The sequence below is a fragment of the Pan troglodytes genome, chromosome X, assembly GCF_028858775.2.
Source record: "Pan troglodytes isolate AG18354 chromosome X, NHGRI_mPanTro3-v2.0_pri, whole genome shotgun sequence".
Taxonomy (NCBI): Eukaryota; Metazoa; Chordata; class Mammalia; order Primates; family Hominidae; genus Pan; species Pan troglodytes.
Genome location: NC_072421.2, coordinates 103,524,792 through 103,532,098, shown reverse-complemented (window position 1 = coordinate 103,532,098; position 7,307 = coordinate 103,524,792). Strand labels below are relative to the sequence as shown.

Genomic DNA, 7,307 nt, shown 5'->3' with positions numbered 1-7,307 from the left:
TGGAAGCAAGGAGAAGTGCCAAGTAAAAGGGGGGAAAAATCCACTTATAAAACCACCAGATCTTGTGAGAACTCACTCACTATCATGAGAACAGCAGCATGGGGGTAACCTCCCCCATGATTCAATTACCTCTCTGGGTCCCTCCCACAATACGTGGGGATTATGCAATTCAAGATAGATTTGGGTTGGGACACAGTCAAACCATATTATTCTGTCCCTGGTTCCTCCCAAATCTCATGTTCTCACATTTCAAAACACAATTATGCCCTCCAAGAGTCCCCCAAAGTTTTAATTCATTCCAGCATTAACTCAAAAGTCAAGTCCAAAGTCTCATCTGAAACAAGGCAAGTCCCTTTTGCCTATGAGCCTGTAAAATCAAAAGCATGTTAGTTACCTCCTAGATACAATGGAGGTACAGACATTTGGTAAATATGCTCATTCCAAATGGGAGAAATTGGCCAAAACAAAGGGGCTATAGGATTCATGCAAGTTCAAAATCCAATAGGGCAGCCATTAAACCTTAAAGTTCCAAAATGTTCTGTTTTGACTCCATGTCTCACATCCAGGTCATGCTGATGCAAGAATTGGGTTCTGATGGTCTTGGACAGCTCCACTCCTGTGGCTTTGCAGGCTACAACCCCCTCCAGGATGATTTCGTGGGCTGGCATTGAGTGTCTGCGGCTTTTCCAGGCACATGATACATGCTTTCAGTGGATCTGAAGGATGATGGCTCTTTTCTCACAGCTTCACTAGGCAGTGCCCCAGTGGGGGCTCTGTGTGAGGGCTCTGATCCCACATTTCCCTTCTCCACTGCCATAGCAGAGGTTCTCCATGAGGGCTCCACAACATGGCAGAAGTCCAGCAAACTTCTGCCTGGACATCCACGTGTTTCCACACATCCTCTGAAATCAAGGTGGAGGTTCCCACACCTTAATTCTTGTGTTCTGCAGACCCACAAGACAAACACCACATGGGAGCTGCCAAGGCTTGAGGCTTGCACCCTCTGAAGCAATGGCCCAAGCTGTACCTTGGCCCCTTTTAGCCACAGCTGGAGCTGAAGCAGCTGGATCACAAAGCACCATATCCTGAGGCTGCACAGAGTAGGGGGCCCTGGGCCCAGGCCAGGAAACCATTTTTCCCTCCTAGGCCTCTGAGCCTGTGATGGAAGGTGCTGCCACAAAGTTCTCTCACATGCCCTGGAGACGTTTTTCCTCTTGCCTTGGGGATTAACATTCAGCTCCTTGTTACTTATGCAAATTTCTGCAGCAGGCTTCAATTTCTCACCAGAAAACAGGTTTTTATTTTCTAATGCATTGGTAGGCTGCAAATTTTCCATACTTTTATGCTCTGCTTCCTTCTGAATGCATTGCTGCTTAGAAATTTCTTCCCCTAGATACCCTAAATCATCTCTCTCAAGTTCAAAGTTCCACAGATCTCTAGGGCAGGGGCAAATGACACCAGTCTCCTTGCCAAAGCATGAAAAGAGTCACCTTTGCTCCAGTTCCCAACAAGTTCCTCATCTCCATCTGAGACCATCTCAGCCTGGACTTTATTGTCCATATCACTATCAGCATTTTGGTCAAAGCTATTCAACAAGTCTCTAGAATGTTCCAAACTTTCCCACATCTTCCTGTCTTCTTCTGTGCCCTCTAAACTGTTCCAACCTCTGCCTGTTACCCAGTTCCAAAATTGCTTCCACATTTTCAGGCATCTTTACAGCAGCACCCCACTCTGTGGTACAAATTTACTGTGTTAGTCTGTTCTCATGCTGCTAATAAAGACATACCTAATTTATAAAGGAAAGAGGTTTAATTGACTGACAGTTCAGCATGGCTGAGGAGGACTCAAGAAATTTACAATCATAATGGAAGGGGAAGCAACCACGTCCTTCTTCATATGATGGCAGGAAGGAGAGGTACAGAGCTAAAGGGGCCCCTTATAAAACCATCAGATCTTGTGAGAACTCACTCACTATCACAAGAACTGCAGCATGGGGGTACCCTCACCATGATTCCATTACCTCCCACTGGGTCCCTCCCTCAACATGTGGGGATTATGGGAATGACAATTCAAGATGAGATTTGGATGGGGACACAGTCAAACCATATCACTGGCCCACCTGGCATCCCAGTCTTCAGCAGAACTTCACCACAGCCTCCACTATTAAAACAATTGAAGAAATCACAGGTACTAGTAATGCTGTTTACAGCCAAAGTAATCATACAGAGATTACACTACGGCACTCATCCAGAATCAAAGCCAAAGTGCCCTACCCAACCAATAATATCAATACATCTTCAGGAAAAAGCCCTTCCCAAGAAAGCAGATTCAAAATACTGGAATAAGTGACTATTATGCCAGGTACACAGATATCGATATAAGGACACAGAAAATATGAAAGAAATGAGAAAATATGATGCCCTCAAAGGAATATAGTAATTCTCCAGTAACAGACCCCAGTCAAAACAAATCTAAGAAATCCTGGAAAAAGAATTCAAAATATTGATTTTTAGGAAGCTCAGTGAGATACAGGAGAATACTGAAAAACAATACAAAGAAATCAGAAAGACAATTCAAGATATGAATGAGAAATTTATCAAATAGATATCATAAAAAGAAGCAAATAGAAATTCTGAAACTGAATAATTCATTGAATGAAATATAAAATACATTTGAAAGCTTCAACAATAAGGCAGATTAAGCAGAAGAAAGACTCTCAGAACTTTAAGATATGTCAGAGATAAATAAAGAAATATTACAGAGAAAAAATAAAGAAAAAAGGAATGAACAAAGCCTACATGATATGTGGGACTCCAGAAAGCAACCAAATATTCGAATTTTCAGAGTCACACAAAAATTCAAGCTAAATAGAAAATGTTCAGAATGAAATAGTCTGTGAATAAAAAAGGCTTATTAAGACTTGTCAGTTAAAAAGATGGACTTAGTCCTTCAGCAGATATCCGATTAAGGTTCTTTCCTTCTCACTTGATCCAACTGGTTCAAATGGCCTCCATTAAGAAAAGAGAGAGCAATAGGATGAGAAAGCAAAGAAATAAGGCAGACAACAATTTTATCAAGGAAAAAAGTGGGGTTAGGTTACTGGCACACAGAAATGGTTGAATATAAATTAACTGAAAGCTTACTGAATTTGAAATAATTGTACTGCCAAAGAAACCACAAACGTAGTCTACAAGAGCCCACCACTGTATAGTAATGCCCTGGTCTCTAAACCTGAACCAGCAGAAAGATGGCTGTGGAAAATTATGTATCCACTAAGGAGGAAAAGCTCCCCCAAACCCACCTGAGATATAATCATGGAGAGGGATGGACAAGAAAGTTTCCCACAGAGAGAAGAATCAGGATCTAATCAGAGAGTCTCCCCAACCGCCCTGGCAGGCTGTCTTCAGAATGTATCTGACCAGTAAGATTCCGTTATTGCTATGGGCCACCAATCATTGTAACTTTCCTTCTGTTTTTTAATGGGAGTTTTTTACTGGGTTTTTTCTGTATCTATTCCACCATCGTGCATTGAGGATTTGGGGGAGACAGATAACTTTTATCTCAATAGGAGCCTGATAGATACTGAGCTGGATGTAGTAACTAGATAGAACTTTGGCTTATCTCCCTTGGGAAGAGAGTGAGTGTATTCTAAGTATGAGAAGAAATGTGCATACAGATCTTTGGTGGCCAGAGGAGCAAACAAAGATAAACGTCCTCTAAAGATCTATGCCCTGCCCTCCATTGGATAAAATTGTTAAGAAACAGCTGGCTATCCAGGGACTATATTTTCCAGATATTTGACAGATATTTGTGGCTTGTTCTTAAAAATGTAATATGAGTAGAAGTGATCTGTGTTACTATGAGCCAAGAGGCCGATATGCTCTTTCCATTATCTCTTTTCTCCTTTTGCCATTTGGAAGTGGGGTCACTCGAGACCCTGAGGGTATGGAGGAATCACAAGACATAGAAGAGCTGGGACCTCTGAATTACTATGTGGAGGAAATCACATATCTATCACAAACAACTACTTTGGACTCTCGTGAGAATGAAATAAACTTCTGATGTGTTAAGCCATGAAAACATTCAGTTTTATTTGATAAAACAGTAAGTGGGCTGGGCATGATGGCTGATGCCGGTAATCCCAACACTTTGGGAGGCCGAGGTGAGAAGATCACTTGAGGCCAGGAGTTTGAGACCAACCTGGGAAACACAGGGAGACCCCCGTCTCTACAATTCTTTTTTTTTTAATAGCTAGGCATGGTGGCACATACCTACAGTCTCAGCTACTCTGGAGGCTGAGGCGAGAGGATCACTTGAGCCCAGGAGTTCAAGGTTACAGTGAGCCATGGTCGTACCACTGCACTTCAGCCTGGGCAATAGAGGGAGGCCCCATCTCTAAAAAACAAACAAACAAAATAAAAACCAGTTAGCATTACCCTTATCTTAAAATGTACCAATACTTTGTACATATGAGGAAATAAAGGCTCAGGGGGGTAAGGATCTTTTACAGAGGTACATGGCTATTTAGGGGTGAAACCAGGATATTTACCCAGGCTGTCTCACTCTTGGGCCTCTGGTTTTGGCTAGGATCTTACTTGCCTCCTGGAAAACGGTAGGAACAAAGGCAATGAAAGCAGCACTGGCCTCTTTCTTTTTTTCTTTTTTAGACTTAGGATTTCTTTTTTATTAATTTTTATTTTTATTTTAAGTTCTGAGGTACATGTACAGGATGTCCAGGTTTGTTACATAGGTAAACGTGTGCCATGATGGTTTGCTGCACCTGTCCATGCATCACCTAGGTATTAAGCCCACTACGCAAGAACTATTTTTCCTGATACTCTCCCTCCCCTTGCACCCCACAACAGGCCCCAGTGTATGTTGTTCTCCTGTCTATGTTCATGTGTTCTCATTGTTCAGCTCCCACTTATAAGTAAGAACGTGCGGTGTTTGCTTTTCTGTTCCTGCATTAGTTTGCTGAGGATAATGGCTTCCAGCTCCATCCATGTCCCTATAAAGGACATGATCTCATTTCTTTTTATGGCTACAAAGTATTCCATGCTGTATATGTACCACATTTTCTTTATGCAGTCTATCATTTATGGGCATTTGTGTTGATGTTGATTCCATGTCTTTACTACTGTGAATGCACTGGCCTCTTTCTGAAGTTACATCCTGCTGCAGCAGGAAACCGCCTACAAGGTAAATAGTAAACAATAAACGAAAGCAGAAAGTTTTACCAGTTTTTAAGAAGGAGCCACGAGTTTCCAAGAAGCCAGTTGGAAAGTTGAAACTGGATGTTAGAGTCCTAACATCTCCATGACGAGCGGGGCATCACGAATCCTCTCGATGACACATTCATTTATTCACATCCAATAAACATCAATGGAGGGCCTACCATATGCCAGGGTGTGTTCCTGTAAAACAAAACAAAAATCCTCATGGAGCCTACATATTAAGTGAGGGGAGATAGACAGTAAACTAAATAAGTAGAATATACCAGATGTTACAAGGTGATAAGTACTATGGAGAATAATAAAGCAGGGCAGAAAGAAAGTACAGCAGTTCAGCTATAATGGTTCCTTTCTGCAGGCTGGAGAAACAAGGGTTACTCTTTCTGTTTGATGCACCTCACTTCCCAGAACCTAGATGAAACGCCCCCACAAGAGGTCTAAGTTGATTTTTGCTACCCCTATCACTTGTTTGTTTTATGTCCCTGCAAATGATTAACTTTGCAAGGTGAGATTTTGCAAGGGCTTGTCTGAGCATGCATCCTCCTCCCCCCACCCAGTTGTGGCAACTGTCTTATCTGCTTTCCATTTTGCTAATACCTAAACAACAGGCCTTCTCTTTGCTGACTGTGGGCCTACCATAGGAACAACTATCTCTGATGTTGCTCCACCTATTTCCTGACTTCTGTCTCAGTCTCTTCCTATGTTTTCAAGGAGCAAGACTAGCATCACAAGCGTGAGTTTTGGAGTCAAAGGTACCTGAGTTCATACCTTGGTTCTACCACTTACTGGCTATGGGAACTCTGACAAATTACTTAATGCCTGAGTAGTATGAAATGGATATAATGCTAAAGAAACATTCTGGAGTGTGACGTAGATTAAGGAGTTGGCATCAGAATGTAAATCAATGAAACTCTTCTCAGTCAGGACATTCAAGGGATCAGATCTGCCAATAATTAAAGTTTGGGTATACCACTGAGCAATGAACCACTACTGAGATACTGGTGAAAAGAAAAGCAGATATTAAGTGAAGAGTGGAGGAAGGAAGTCATAAATGCTAAATATGACCTCAAGACCTGCTACAGTACTGAGAACTTTGGTCTTCACAAACTTGTCCTTCCTTCATGGTCGTGGATATATACCTATATATTTTAATTAATATGTATTCTATTTTTCCTAATCTGTACATAAGTTGTGATTATGGTGGCTAAATTTAGTCCACAGATTGAAGAGTATCAAAACATAATCACAATGGATCTAGAGGGGGTATGAATATTACCCACAGATCCAGGAATTAAAGCTCAATGAAGTGACCAGTGAGTTATTGGGAAGTGGCAGGATTTGTTTTGGGTTGTCCATGAAATAACTGTATATTTTTAGGCAGGAGCATTTTTCAGAGACAGTCTATGGGAGGAAGGTGTGTAGATAATGGGCAGCTGTAAGCATGGGTTCTAGTTGACATGTATGGCTTTTTAGGAACTGGAGCATCATTTTTTCCCTTTTTAATGGTACTCCAATTTCCTTTTAAATAACTACTCCTTGGCCTTTATATTAAGTCTACTTAAATCAATGGCACTTCTCTTCTGTAACCAGGAGGCAGGCACATGACTTAAGTGAGGATAATGTAATGCTCTGTGGCTAGATTTTGAATTTTAGTCATAGGGATAGAAAGACTAAAAATGTCTAAGGTCCGGGCAATTAATGTGTCAGTGTCCTAATCAGACCAATTGTTCTACAACACCACTTTTGTTCATCACTAACTCAGTTCTCTAGTTTCCCATTGGTTCTCTGAAGCCTTATATCATTATGATAAATTTACTTCTGCTTGAGTTTGTCTGAGTTGTTTATTTTATTTTTCATAACCACTTTCAAGGAGTTTAATAGAAAGGCCACATATAATATAAAAATGTTGTACATGAGTACTAACATCAAAGCAAGTGTTTGAATTCTGGCTCTGCTGCTTATTTATCCTCTCTGGGACTCAGTTGTCTCATTTGGGAAAAGGAGATGATAAAAATGGCACCCGCATCCTGGAATTATTGTTTGATAAGTGTCCAAAAAATCTTAACATTAGTAGTA

The 7,307-nt window shown here is 41.2% G+C and overlaps 2 long non-coding RNA genes across 3 annotated transcripts in view; one reads left to right on the top strand and one right to left on the bottom strand.

Moving 5' to 3' along the window:
• Positions 1-4,058: 4,058 nt before the first annotated feature.
• Positions 4,059-5,626, bottom strand: LOC107971101 (uncharacterized). 2 transcript variants are annotated; one of them, XR_001714020.2, is made up of 4 exons: positions 5,498-5,626; positions 5,238-5,414; positions 4,550-4,602; positions 4,059-4,395 (listed from the first exon to the last, which is right to left on the bottom strand). It is a non-coding gene; the product is annotated as an uncharacterized LOC107971101 (long non-coding RNA). The 2 variants fall into 2 exon arrangements; XR_002941580.2 differs by lacking the exon at positions 4,550-4,602.
• Positions 5,627-5,898: 272 nt separating this feature from the next.
• LOC107971167 (uncharacterized) overlaps positions 5,899-7,307 on the top strand; it is a 51,170-nt gene continuing 49,761 nt past the window's right edge. Inside the window, exon 1 of the long non-coding RNA XR_001714111.3 lies at positions 5,899-5,983. This is a non-coding gene — a long non-coding RNA (uncharacterized LOC107971167). The remainder of the gene's footprint in view (positions 5,984-7,307) is intronic.